This window comes from Hemitrygon akajei, chromosome 3 (genome assembly GCF_048418815.1).
Source record: "Hemitrygon akajei chromosome 3, sHemAka1.3, whole genome shotgun sequence".
NCBI lineage: Eukaryota > Metazoa > Chordata > Chondrichthyes > Myliobatiformes > Dasyatidae > Hemitrygon > Hemitrygon akajei.
The window spans coordinates 118,551,968-118,567,287 of NC_133126.1; the positions used below are offsets into that span (position 1 = coordinate 118,551,968).

Sequence of the window (15,320 nt, forward strand, 5' to 3'; positions counted from 1 at the left end):
CCCCATTCCTGCTCCACTAACGAACAAGTTCTTGGCTGAAATTTTGCCTCAGTGCATCTGCCCTGCACTGATCCCTCGATCCCCTCAACATATAACTCTCAAGATGTGAATATATACATTTCAAAATTCCAAGTACGTTTATTATCAAAGTACACATATGTCACCAAATATAAGCCCGAGAGTCATTTTTGAGGGCATATTCAATAAATCACAAAATAATAACCATAACAGAATCAATAAAAGACTGCACCAACTTGGGTGTTCAACCAATGTGCAAAAGACAAGGAACTGTGCCAACACAAAAAGAAATAAATACCACTAATAATAAATAAATAAATAAATAAATAAATAAGGAATAAATATCAAGAACATGAAACGAAGAGTCCTTGAAAGTGAGTCTGTTGGATGTGGGAACATTTCAGTGGTGGGGCAAGTGAAGTTGAGTGAAGTTATTTCTTTTGGTTCAAGATCCTGATGGTCGAGTGGTAGTAACTGTTACCGAACCTGGTAGCATGAGTCCTGAGGCTCCTGTACTTTCTTCCTAATGGCAGAAGTGAGAAGAGAACATGTCCTGGGTGGTGGGGGTCTCTGATGATGGATGCTACTTTCTTGCAATAGGGTTTCATGTAGACGTGCTCAATATTGAGGAGGGCTTTACCCGTGATGGACAGGGCCATATCCACTATCAGAATATATATATTCCTTCAATATCATATGTGATAGGAGAGCTCTTTAAGTTTATAATAGTTGTTACTGGAAGCAAGTATCCAAGCTGGCAAGGTTACCTTTCATAGTTCTGGATTTGGGTCCAGTCCCTACAGTGGTGTTGACTTCCTGCGCTGGCTATACAGTAATCGGACTTGGTCACACTCTGGGTAGCAGTGAAAGCAAGTCTTACATTTACATCGTCTTTCCCAAACCCAGATGCACTAACATGTTTTGAGGTCAATGAAGTCTCTTTAAAGTTTTGCTGCTTTTGTACCGCAATAAATACAGCAGCCAGTTTCTCCACAACAACATCCACAAATAGCAACATGCTCATCACACTGACAATGGACATATCCTGTGAGTTCCTGATGCAATTCCTTCCTGTAACCTCATCACCTCCTATCAGGCAACAGGCAAGCAGGAGTGTTGCACTGCTTGCCCATCTTCTAACCAGCCTTCCATCTTTCCAGAATTTCTGCTGCAGTACTGAACTCAGTGTCATTTGGAGTTTCCTGGCCCTTGTGTCTGCAGATGGCCACTGCCTCTGGCATTCTGGATGGAGCTCTGTGCACTGACAGAGGTCTTCAGATCCAGACCATGCAGAGTGCCCTGGGTTCAGCACTGGTGACCTCAGGCTCAGTCATGAGTGTCTTGAGCTCAGAACGGTACCACACATGCTCTGTACTGAGTTTTCTGGTCTCAGGTGAGTGCTCTGGGCTCAGACCTGCCCTGTCCTGTCTCGGTCTTAGTCCCCAGTGTCCCGTGCTGTCTTAGAGCTGTGAGATTACCTCTCCTGCCCAAAACTTACGGCATAGACTCTGAGGATCATATCACCAGACACCCATCATAACAACAATAGTGGGCCCTCCAATGACGGACTTTATTCAAAGGAATTCTTTCATCTTACTGGAAGTTTGAGGAAAATGAACAACAGAAGATACAACTGAGTGTTTGAATGATAGTTACCAATTTAAAAACATCTTTAATGTCGAGTTTCCCCAGTATTTTCTGTACTTATTTCAGATTTCTAGTTGACATTTATAGAATTCAAAATGGAATTCCCCTACTTTAGATAGCTATCTCTTTCATTCTGTTTGTATCAGGTTTAATCAGCTTAGCCTGCCCTATTTCCCTTTTTCACATTTGTATCTCCTGGTCTAATCGGCATGTCCCCACAGACCAGACTGCTAAATCTTATAGAGGTATGCGGCACAGAAGTAGTCTAGGAGTGGGTCAGTGGGACTATGCAGAATAAAAGTTTGACATGGACTGGATGGGCAGAAGGGCCTGTTTCTGAGCTGTAGTGGTCTATATTAGCAATAGATTCCTCTCTGCTTGTGGCCACAGGAAACTCATAGTTATAGAGTTGTACAGCATAGAAATAAATTATCCAGCCACATGTTGACTATCACGCCTTTTTATACCAATCCCAATTGTATATATTAATTCCATATCCCTCTTTTTGATGCTTAATTGTCACTTCATGGCAACAGTAGAGTCATGGTCATAGAGTCAAAAAGTGATAGAGCACAAAGACATTTCTTCTGATTTCAGATTGAAATCTATTTATCACATGTACATCAAAACATGCACACAGTGAAATGTGCCGTTGGCGTTAACAACCAATATATCCATGGATATGCTGGGGTCAGCCGCTAATGTCGCCACATTCCGGCATGAACAGAGCATGGCCACCATGTTCAGCAGAACGACACAGAATATCACAAGAAAGAAAATACCAAGGGACAAAGCAACAGCATCAAAACAAGTCCTATCACCCCACCCTCCACACACATGAACAGTCCTCTAACCTTAGGACAGCCTGTCTTCTTCGGCCTCCAGTAGACTTGTGGATTCACAGATACTGAGCCAAACTTCTTCAGTAGACTCGCAGAGATCCACAGACATAGGCTCTGGGCATTAGACCTTGACTTCTGCACCTCCGATTGACTTTCAGGCACTGATCCGGACCGCCAATCGACCTCCGGGCTCTGATCCGGACCGTCAGTCGGCCGTTGGGCTCCGACCCAGACCTCCGATTGACCGGCGGGCTCCGATCCAGACTGCCGATCGACCATCAGGCTTCAATCTGGACCTCCAATCGCCGCCGGGCTCCGAGCTGGACCTCCGATCAACGTGTGGGCTTTGATCTAGACCGCCAATAAACCCACCAAACCCCTGGCCCACCATCAAACACCCATTATACTTAACCCCATCACAGAAATTCCTTTTTTTCCTTCTGATCTTCTCTGCTACCTAGAGTAACTAGTTTCTCCATTTCCTAAGTTTGTCACAGTGACGAAGACCAGAAATATTGGCAGTTTCTCCTTCCACAGGTGCTGCCTGACATGAGTTTCTCCAGCATTTTCTGTTTTTATATCTTAATTCGTTAGGAACTGGGAAGAGTGACAACGAAGAGATACAACGGAAGCTAAACATCTGGAAACGGAGGATACCAAGACATTCTCATGAGCTGTGATATTGTCGTGCTGGGTTGCCTCACCTCCATCATCTTCTCCTCTTTCTCTCCAATTTCCAGGTATAATTCTGCAGAGTTAATATCAACTCCATGAGTTAATCGATCTGAGCGCTTAATATTACTGCTTTGACAGCTGCTGAGCTTGATGGTAGGCTGTCGGCTCAAGAGTGACATTGAAATTGATTGAAATATTTTGATAGATTTGAGTCCAACACAATCAATCAAAGTAATACAGCAATTAGCAAGGTCATGATTAAATTAATATAGGCTGTACATTTTAAATTTATCCAAAAGATACAGTAATTCATGGGAATAAGGTTTAAACTAATCTCAGGGGTCTGCATAAAACTAATACTGGAGGACATAGAGTAATAAGGAAGATATAAGCTAAGTTAATATGGGAGACACGAGTTGAACTAGTTCAAAGGACACAGTTAAACTTGAAGTGAGAGTCACAAGATTAAATAAATATAGGCATCACAATGTCAAACTAATCCAATAGGCCACAGAGTAAATCTCACATAGGAGACAACATAGTTAAACTGATTAATGGGGTGGGGGGGCAGAGTTTAAGTAATAGAGGGTCACAGGGTTAAACTAACATAGAAGTCACAGGGTTAAACTAATATAGGGGATAAAGGGTTAAGCTAGTGAAAGGAGTCACGGGGTGAACATAATATACAGGATGGAACGCACAGAGGGAGGTGCAAGGTTAAACTAATGGAGAGGCCACGGGTTTAAACTAATAGGAAGAGACACCGTGATTGGAGTTTTCCGGATAAGAAGCGCAATTATTCATGGAACAGCAGAATGCCAGGATAATGCTTGTGGCGAAGGGGAATGAGGGGATTGTGGACTGAAGACCTAAAATAGACCAAATCTGTCTCATGATTTAACAAAGCTTGCCAGAACATCTGTGGTTACAGTTTTCTGGGAATCAAGTTAAAAAGAAGGAAATATCTGCTGAATATTCTAATGTTAAACTTGATCAGTGTGGTTGTATTTTTAGTACCAAGGTGTTAGCAATGTGATTTCCACCTGCCTCTATGGCACAAGCATTATGGGTACACAAATACATTATTGTCATTTTTATGTATCATTTAACTGTTATCTTTCACTTTTGCCAAGACATCACACCAATGCCATCTTTATCGAAAATACCTTCAGAAAAATGGATGTTAGCCAGTAATGTTACACCCCAACCCATCATCAAACTACCAAGACAAGTTACTAGGTTCAAGAATATGTTTCTTGAATTAACCATCAAAATATCTGGAAGGCAAGTGATGCAACTCAGAGTGTGTGTAGAAAAGGCAATACATTTGCCATTTTAAACATCTGTGCAATGTTAATAACGTGAATCTGGTGAAGGCACTAAAGCAGGGGCTACATACTTTTGGAACATGTTACTGAAGAATATTGGTGGACCTGACGTGAGGCCATTTCAGTGAAGTAACGTGAAGATGAGACGGAATGAATAATTGATAATCAGGTGGAGGTTACCTGGCAGGATATGGAATCCAGCCAAATCCTCTGAAAATCAAGAACTAGAAAAACGAAGGATGGAATTCAAATGTCCATGGGAGATAAGCAGCAGGAAGACAATGAAAGGGGTGCACTTGGGAGAAGATCACAGACTATGCAACCATTTACTGTGAGAGTAACTACAGCTAATTCCCTGGGAGGTGGTGAAGGTCTATTGACAATGCTGTATGGTTTTCCTGATCAGCACAGCTATCTAAATTGTAGGACAGTGTACACCCACATTACAAACGCCACAAGCAGGACTCCCTGGTGCCCTAACATTTTACTTCCGATTCCCATTCCCATTCTGATGTGTCGATCCATGTCCTCATGTGCCAAGATGGGGCCACCCTCAGAGCAGAGGAGAAACACCTTCAATTCTAGCTAGGTATTCTCCAACTCTCTGCTATTCATGATGGTATGAATATCAATTTCTCCTTATGGTGAAAAAAATCCCCCCACGACCCCCTATTTCTCCTATTCCCCACTGACCTTTCACTTCTTCTCATCTGTCTATTATTTCCCCGAGTCCCCTCCTCCTTCTCTTTCTCCTGTTGCTCATTCTTCTCTCTTATCAGATATCTTCTCCGGCCCTTGATCTTTCCCACCCACCTACCACCTTCCAGCTAGCCTCTTTCCCCTCACCCCATCTCCCTATTCTGGCATCTTCCCCCTTCTTTCTCAGTCTGGAAGAGGGCCTTGGCCCAAAACATCGACTGTTTGCTCTTTTCTGTAGATGCTGCCTGACCTGTTGAGCTTCCCTACTGCTTTGTGTGTGTTGCTCTGTAGTTTAATATGTCACTTCAATGATAATGATGTGCATTAAATTTGTAGAATGAAGAGTAATCTGTAATTCCCTCTGCCCACCAGCTCCATTTCTGACTAAAGATGCATGCGTTGAAAGGAGATCAATATTTAACCAGCAATTTCATTACCTTGTTAATTAGCAATCTCTTACCCAATAACAAATTCCTTCACTAAACCACAAAACAAGTAGCTTCTCTATTGACCAATATCACTGAATATCTTCCAGTCAATTTTCTCTGTCCCATTACCATTGGTCAGATCTCTTTCTATCACCAGTCAACCCCCTCACTACAAAGTAGAGCTTGTGTGGCCTCTGATATCATCCGCCGGCTATTGTTGATCTTATCCCTTTACAGACATCAAAATGAATGAGGCATTAGCTTGATAAAGAGGAGTTATTCTGTCTGCAGTAAATTGAGAACCTCATCAAAGGGTTAAATGAGTTTGATATTTAGTAACTCCTGCTTGTTGCAGCCAAGAAAAACTTCCCTTATACATCTTAATTCCTTGCTTGTAAAAACACATCTTGAAAACGCTTCAAGCATGTGTCGGAAGAAGAAAGGGGGACGGATTGGGTCTGTGCCAACACACACCAAGCACAGGAGGACATAGTGAATTTTGAAGGATAGTGACAGGACCTCCTTTTAACCAGGCAATTGCTCCCATATCCCAGTAGAGAAAATATCCCAACAAAATAGTTCAAGTCATTATCCCCCTTGTTCATCCCAGAATCCAGTGCACTATTCTAACCTCTGCTTCAACACAACATGGGCATTGGTCAAGCAACCCCTGGAGCGATGGATACATGCAACATCCCAAAGTCAATAGAAGTTTAATGTTAGTCCTAGCTGTGGGGACTCTGTGGCCTCCAAATCAGGAAGTTTTCAATTCTGTTCCAGATACAACTGAATAATACACTGGATGGACATTCCTAACGTTCTGAGATAAAGCTGCATTATGATTATACCATCAGGTGAACATAAATAATTTAACAGAAAAAGGGGACTCCCCGTTAGTGTCTTGTGCAATAATAATCTATTGACGACCACACTGATAATAGGTTATATTGATCGCTAACTTACTGCTTTACTTCAGGATGCCATGCACTAATTGGTTCATGTATTTTTCTTGTTTAAGCAGGGACTGCATTTGAAATGTGCTTCACTGGCTATAAAGCATTTCTGAGGCACAGAGAGGGAACAAAAGGTGCTTTGAGTTGTGTGCAGTTCTGGTCACATACTTACTGAAAAGATATCAATAAGATTGAAAGGATGTTGCTGAGACTTGAGGACCTGAGTTATAGGGAAAGGTTGAATAGGATGTTTCGAACGTTTTCCTCCTGAAACATAGGAGAATAAGGGGAGATTTGACAGAAGTAAACACAATTATTAGTGGAGTGGACAAGGTAAATGCAGAAGACTTCTTCCACTATGGTTGGGTGAGACTAGAGATCACTGGTTAAGGGTGAAAGGTGAAATATTTAAGGGGAACATGAAGAGTAAATACTTCACTCAAAGGTTGGTGCAAAGAATGAGGTGCCAGCAGAAGTGGTAGATGCAGGTTTAATTCCAACACTTAAGAGAAAATTGAGTAAGTACATGGATAGAAGGGGTATGAAGGGCTATGGTCCAGGTGCGGTTGATGGGCATAGGTAGAATATCAAGTTGGCATGGACTGGACTAGATGGGCTGAAAAGCCTGTTTCTCTGTTGTAGTGCTCTATGACTATATAAATTTAAGTACTTGTCATTGTCATTGTCCTGTGTGATGTAGAGTCTGCAGACTTCAGCAGAAAACAGGACTATTACAAAGCTGAGCGTCAGTGGTTCTGAGTGCAGGGGCAAGCAGTGCCGGAGTCAGTATCAGAAGCTGGATGACTATCAGTAGAGATTCAGTAGCCTAGGCCACAAATTGGAACAGTGTGAAGGAGCGGGGTTGTCTTTAGTATCGATATACTGTATTAGTGTTACTGAGGCGACACCTCCACAATGCCATCACCGCAGATCAGCCCCATTTACAGCTTGGTGTTCGGTACCATCAACCACTCATTATTAATCAGCAATCTTCAAAACTTGGTTCCTGTACCTCTCTCTGCAAATGGAGCTACAACTTTCCTGTTGGGAGATCACAGTCAGTGCATGTCAGTTATAACATCTCCTCCTTGCTGACAATCAAAGAAGGTGTGCCTCAACAATGTGTGCTTAGCCCACTTCTCTATGCTCTCTACACTAATAGCTATGTGGCTAGGCACAGTTCAGATGCCATCTATAAACTTGCTGATGACACCACCATTGTTGGTAGAATCTCAGATGATAACAAGGAGCATACAGGAGTGACATAGGTTGGTTGGTTGAGTGGTTTTGCAACAATAACCTTGCACTAAATGTTAGCAAGACCAATTAATCCTGGGCATCAACATCTCAGAGGATCTATCCTGTGCTTAACACATTGATGCACTCATGAGGGTACGGTAGTAGCTTTACATTGTCTGGAGTCTGAGGAGATTTGAGTCATCCACAAAGGGTCTTGCAAGTTTCTACAGATGTACAGTTGGAGAGCATTCTGATTGGTTGCATCACTGCCTGGTATGGAGGGTCCAATGTGCAGGAAAGAGGCTGGAGAGGGTTGTAGATTCAGTCAGCTCCATCAAAGAACAAACCGTCACCTTCAAGGACATCATAAAGAGGCATTGCCTCAAGAAGACAGCATCAGTCATTAAGGATCCTCTCCATCCGTGACATGCCCTCTTCTTATTATTTCCATCGGGGAGGAAGTAGAGGAGCTTGAAGACCCACACTTGACATTTTAAGAACAGCTTCTTCCCCTGTGGCATCAGATTTCTGAATGGTCCATGGACACTGCTTCGTTATTGTTGTTTCTCTTTTGCACTCTTTACTTTCTTAACTTTTAGTAATTTTTAAATCTTGCACTTTACTGCTTTTGCAAAAGAACAAATTTCATGACATAAGTCAGTGATAATAAAACTGATTCCGATTCTGTAAAAGAAAACCCTTCAACAATTTATTAAACTGAGAACCTCAACTGTGAAGCATTTAATCACTGTTCATGCACTATATGCACAACGTAGATAACCGAACAACAGAAATCTAAGCTGACGAAGCGAGGTGAAAGATGGTAGCACGCAAAGAAACATATAAAACATACACTTCAGCATTTATCAGTTGGGCCAAATGGCCCGTTTCAGTGCGGTGAAATCAATGCAATTTGATGTAACACCTGTGTTTACTTAGCAAGGTTTCCGCAGGATAAAGTCCTGCAGCCAACTTTCTCACTGTATAACTGGAATATCTGGTATGTGTGCATGACTGAGGCACTGACAAGTCTCACTATACAACAGGGTGTTTCATGGGCATTCCACAAGCTCTGTGATAATGCCCACTGACAGCAACAGTGCAAACCTTGTCATACTCTGTAAATAGATACTGTTGTGAAATAGGATAGCAGATTGTGAGTTTGAACAACACAGGCTAGTGCCATGCATATGGCTGGAAATTTGGTTGCATATCGCTTCTTTTACAACATAATGCAATTAAATCAATTTTTCCACCAACGATCATTTTTGGTTGTTTTTGATGGGCACCTTCAGTTATGAGTCATTCTTCAGATTCTAAGATGCTTTCTACATCAGGGAAGAAGTGGTGAAAGTGTTCCATTGCTACGTTCCTTCTGGAGAACTGCAGGGGACCATGGATCATGTGCTAGGGGCACTCCTTGATGGATCTTCCTAGGACAATATGGACTAAGTTCCACAGGACTATTGCAGGAGGAACGTAAAATAGTTAACCAAATCTTTGCACCTCCCAGCCCACATGAATCTAAAGCAGTAACTTCTGATCTTCATTTCCTTAAATCTGAAACCCTCAGCTTTTGCTGAGTCTCTTGCCTCCAGTTGCACTCCTTCCGGGCTGCTGACCATCTTCTTTCCATGTCACCCCCCACCCACAAATACCCCATGATAACGCCACACATCTCCACCTTATCCCACAGCTGCTGAATCTTACCAGTCCATCACTTCATCAATACCTTTGATGAAAGGACAATGACCAAAATGCCAACCAACTTGTCTACACGTGGGTTGTCGAATGCATTCTCTCAGTAGACAGGATGATGACTGTAACAGTGTAGATATGTGTCTAGGGAACACACTATATCTCCACCATCACCACACAGTGCTCCTACCATGGGACTATTGGACTGACCACTCTGTTAGATAGTCCTTCTCCATGGAGTGTTCTACTGACACATCTCTGAGGGCTTCAGCCAGTTGATCTGTTGCTCAGAGAACTACTTAAAACAAAAGTGTTGATGACACTAATAAGGTGCTGAGTTGCACTGTTCTGTCTGAAAAACTACTTGATCTGTCCCTCCAACACATTGCTAAAAACCTTTTGAGCTCTCTCGGATAATCCAGCTAAATCAACAACTCTGTCACTGTCTTTTGACCTTAATCTGCATAATATAAAAAGGATAGGACAGTCAGAATGAGTAACAGATACAGGATTAACCCTTAGTTACTTTGGGCTTCAGGCTATTAGAAAAAGGAGGAGGATGCTGCAAAGTCTCATCCAACCACTTAGATTCTAGTAAATACAAAATCTAAGCAATGGCAGATACAAAAAAGGAGAAATCAAAAGAGACGCTTGAAAAACTCAGCAATAAGGTAGCATTTGTGGAAAGAGAGAGAGAGAGAGAGAGAGAGATAGAGATAGAGATAGAGAGAGACAGAGAGAGAGAGAGAGATAGAGATAGAGATAGAGAGAGAGAGATAGAGATAGATAGAGATAGAGATAGAGAGAGATAGAGATAGATAGAGATAGAGAGCGACAGAGAGAGAGAGAGAGAGAGAGAGATAGAGATAGAGAGAGAACGAACATTTCAGGAATGAGTGACAGCTTTTATCTCACAGTATCAGACTCTTGAATGAACCTCTCATACTGAAATTAATTCTTGGTCTCCTAATCTCCCTCATTGTCAGCCTTGCATGGTGGGTGCCAAACTGCTACATTATATTCTGCACTCTGTTGCTTTGTTTATTCTTCAGTGTAGTTACGTCTGGCATGAACCGCCTGGATAGCATACACACAGAAAGTTTACTCTGCTTCCCAGAATCAGATTCAATATCACTGGCACATGTTATGAAATATGTTGTAATGCAAAAAAAGTAGTGAGGTAGTGTTCTTAGGTTAAATGTCCATTCAGAAATCTGATGGCAGAGGGGAAGACGCTGCTCCTGAATCGTTGAGTGTGTGCCTTCAGGCTCCTGTACCTCCTCCCTGATGGCAGCAATGAGGAGAGAACACTTCCTTGGTGATTTCCTTAATAATGGATGCTGCCCTTTTGAGACATCGCTCCTTGAAGATGTCCTAGATGCTACGGTGGCTAGGGCCCATGATGGAGCTGACTGAATTCACAACTCATGCAGGTGACAATAAGAAATCAATAAAGGCAAACTGCTGGCAGAACTCACCAGTTCAAGCAGCATCTGTACAGGCAAAAGAATGATTTTGAAGCAAGGTCTCAACCTAAAATATTGACTTTATCTATTCCTCCACAGTTGCAGCCTGACTCATTGCATTCCTAGAGCACTTTGTGTTTGCCCCATATTTCAACATCTGCAGTCCCATGTGTCTCCTGAGTTCTGACAAAAGGTCTCAGACCCTGAACGTTAATTCTTTTCCTTTTCCTCAGACACTGCCTCACTATCTGAGTACTTGCAGTACTTTCTGTCTATCGAAGTTGCTGGGTGGCTTTTAGTACCAGGACCAGCAGTGGCAACAGAACAGGACTGAACTCAGAGAGTGCCATAGATCAAACAGTGGGAAAGACAGAGCAGAGCGAGAGAGACAAAGAAAGAAGGAAAAGAAAGGGATATACAAAATGACAAAGACTAAAACAGGAATGAGGGAATACCAAGGGGGGAAAGTGAGAGAAAGAACGTGAGCATGTGAATTGAGTGGACCGTTATCTACATGTCTGACCTCCACTGACTTCAACAGTTACAGATGTGTTATGAAGTTTTGATCAGCATAATTTTCATCCATCCTTCCTCCTCATTGTTCCCTGATTGTTTTGTGATAGGCTGCATGCTCTATCACAGTCCATTGCTGAGTTGTTTCACCTGACTGACTGTCTCAGCTCTATCTATGTGATCCCACTTAGTGCAACTGTGCTGTGGGGCAGGAAGGTTCTTAGCTCTCGCTGTTTGATTGCCAGGGTGTGATGGAGCAACACTCAACTTCATATCTAAATAGCAAAGAAGCAGCAATTGGTAGCTACTGCCCTCCCAGCTGATGCAAGATCCTCGCGGGAGACCAAATACAATCAATAGAGTGGTGGGGGTGGGAAAGTAGTTATTGCAGAGTGGCACAGACTCCAATTAACCACATAAAAACCTTACAGAAATTAGATTACATCCGACAAACAAAACTCGCGCTGAATTTGTCTGGTTGCAGGGAAAGACTACCTGGTTGTCTTCCGTGCATCATCTCATGGCAAGATAAACCACAGCATTGTTTGCCTTGATCTGAAGGAGGAGATCTGCCGGTACAAAGAGCACTGTCCCAGTACTGGCATGCAGGAAATACAGCTCTCCTCCACTTCCCGACCACAAGAACCACACCAAAGGCAAAGCTGGAATGGGCAGATCCATTGACCCCTTCATGCACAAACAACTGCACATCTGTTCTGAGCAAATTGGACACGGGATCTTGGCAGAAGATCTGCTCTGCAAGCTGCAACAGCTGGGAAACTGAACAGCATATGTCAAAGGACTGCTCATTAATGTTCTCTTTGTGAGTTTTTGTGCATTTTTTTTCCAGTGGAGAAGCAATTTTGTTTACATTTCACCGAGAGCATGGGTCAGGAGAAATAAGCATCTGTGTTTTTTTGTGAGAGAAAACACAGGCCACTGGCTTATGCATTTATAAAGTTTCAGCAAGTCTTAAGAAGTATTACCTTGCTCTTAGACTGAACCTATACTTCCAGAATTTTCTTTTGCGCTGTGAGGATGTTGTACCCCTGGCTCTGACTTTCTTTGAAATGTTTTGATTTCTGTACTGCCTACCATGACCTTGTGATAATCCAAAGATTTTCACTGTATCTCGGTACACATGACAATATTAAAGCAAAATCACTACTTTGTGCTTATTATATTGTAACTGCCATTGTCATACAGAAATCACAGCAAGGGCCTGCCTCTCAGACAGTTTCCACAAGCAGCAATAAGTCCAGTGGCAAGATAATACATGAGGCAGGTTATAGGAAAATTACGGCCACTGGCATAGATCAGGTGGACAGTAAGAAACTTTCTACCTGTGGCAGAGTTGTTTAAGACTAAAGAGCTTAGGTTTATGTGGGGAGGAAGAGATTTAAAGGGGAATGGAGGAAAAATCTTTTTCAGCCAGAGAAGGTGATGGAGACAAGTACTCTCCCAACATTTAAGTGTCTGAAAGAGGCAAGTACAGGGGTCAATTAAGTGTTTAACGTAATTAAACTGGAGCATGAAAAATATAAATGATACAAATATCAGAATCAGAATCAATATCGCCAGCATATATCGTGAAATTTGTTGTCTTTGTGGCAACAGTACAATGCAAAACATAATATAGAAAAAATCTGGATTACAGTAAGTATATACAGAAAACGGTTAAATTAAACAAGTAGTGCAAAAACAAATAGAGAGATAGGGTACATGAGTTCAATGTCCATTCAGAAATTGGACAGCAGAGGGGAAAAAGACAATGAGACAGAATCTGAACTCTTCGAAAATCAATGCAAGACTGATTAGCCACACGAAGGAACGTAGACTCTCATAAGCGGCAATGATTTCAGTGCCTCTGCGTATCTGTAGAACACAGTGGTTTCTCTGCATCTGGAGTTACCTACTGTAGAATTATACCTAAACAGGCTATTCATCTCTACCAGTCCAAAGAGGCACTTTATGATCCATTTTAGCTTCCCCCTATCTACCCTCAGCTAATTCTATTTTGCTGGGTATGCTTCCCTTAAATGTTCACCTCAGCCACTCCTTGTGGAAGTCAGCGCCACATTCTCACCAAACACCGGGTAAAAGATAATTCAATTCCCTGCTAGATTTCTTGATGACCACCTTATATTGGTGACTGCTTGTATGTCTCTCCCCACAGGTGGAAACATTCCCTGCACCAAGACTGTTCCCAAGACCCCCTCAGTATATTTTTTAAACAGGAGAGACCAAGTTTGTTCATCAAAGAGCATGGATGGTCCAGAACTCAATCACTCCTGTGTAGCTAGAATATTTGAGCTTGTAGAGGCTTCTTTGTTTCCAAGATTTCGTAACTCCTGCTGTGCTGGTATCTCATGGGATGTGGTTAATTCCGTGTTACTAGATAATAGAGCTGCATTAGGAAAGGGAAAAGTGATTCTCTTGCTGCTGGGATCACTGGGTACACAGTAAAGCTGGAGCTCCTGGGAGTCTAATGAGACAGGTCTGAGTAGACCCAGTTGTAATTACAGATGGTGTTAAAGTTTGATACAAATCAAATTCTTCACTTAAAATAACTTACCTACTTTCCTTTTTTAAATCCAAAGATCAATTTTAGTTACTTAGATATCAGCCTCAATGTAATCCCTCACATTCAGAAGCTTCTAATTTTAAGTCCCGCACGTAGATATCGACACATAACCAGGATCTTCCAAAGGCAGAGCCGTGGAACTCCGTAAGCATAGAGATGCAAAGGGGAAAAATGTTTTAAATCGGGCTCTTCCAACATCCTTTTATGCCATGAGACCCTACCATTAACCGAGGGATCCATGAACTCGAGGTTAGGGTTCCCTGCTTAAATAAATTTGAAATGTGGATGGTCTTCAAAGTAAATGATGGCAGTAAACAAAAATGACAGGACTCAATCAAGACTTACTATTATGTTCAAAGTATCAGAACAATGGAAAGGGGAATTTTAGCAAAAACATTGAAATATTATTTCTTCCAATGGCGATGTTACAACAATCAATGGGATCAGTAAGTGATGAATCTCAGTGTTCTCACTCAACTCTACCTTCATCCTAATGTAATCAATTGAGTGTGCTGCCACCTATTGTTGCTGCAATACATTACATGATCAAATCAAAATGGTTAAATAACATTGGGACATTCCCTCAAGGAATCCAATTTAATAAGGAAGTCAAGTCAAGCATAATATAATTTGCTTAATTTGAAAAGTATAATTAAAAGGCACTTTAGGGATATGGAGAAACTGAGGAGCCACAAAGGATTATAAATGCTGGAACCTGGAGCAACACAAGAAGTGCTGGAAGAACTCAGCAGATCAGGCAGCTTCTTTGGAGGGAATAGACAGTTGATGCTTCAGGTCAAGGCACTTCACCTGGTCTGGACAAGGCAGCACAGTGGTGCAGTGAGTAAACCTACTGCCTTGCAGTGCAGGTTTGATTGTGACCTCCAGCACTGTCCTGTGAAAATGTGGAGTTCTGCCAAAAGACCAACCAAGAATAGTGAAGAAATATAGCAATATAAAACCATAAATAATTAAATAATAAGTTAATCATGCCAAGTGGAAATAAGTCCAGGACCAGCCTATTGGCTCAGGGTGTCTGACACTCCGAGGGAGGAGTTGTAAAGTTTGATGGCCACAAGTAGGAATGACTTCCTATGATGCTCAGTGTTACATCTCAGTGGAATGAGTCTCTGGTCGAATGAACTATCTGTGCCTAACAAGTACATTATGGAGTGGATGGGACACATTGTCCAAGATGGCATGCAACTTGGACAGCATCCTCTTTTCAGA

At 42.1% G+C, this 15,320-nt stretch overlaps 1 protein-coding gene across 2 annotated transcripts in view; it reads right to left on the minus strand.

Moving 5' to 3' along the window:
* Window positions 1–15,320, minus strand: part of sned1 (sushi, nidogen and EGF-like domains 1) — a 147,675-nt gene that overhangs the window by 86,357 nt on the left and 45,998 nt on the right. The window lies entirely within an intron of this gene.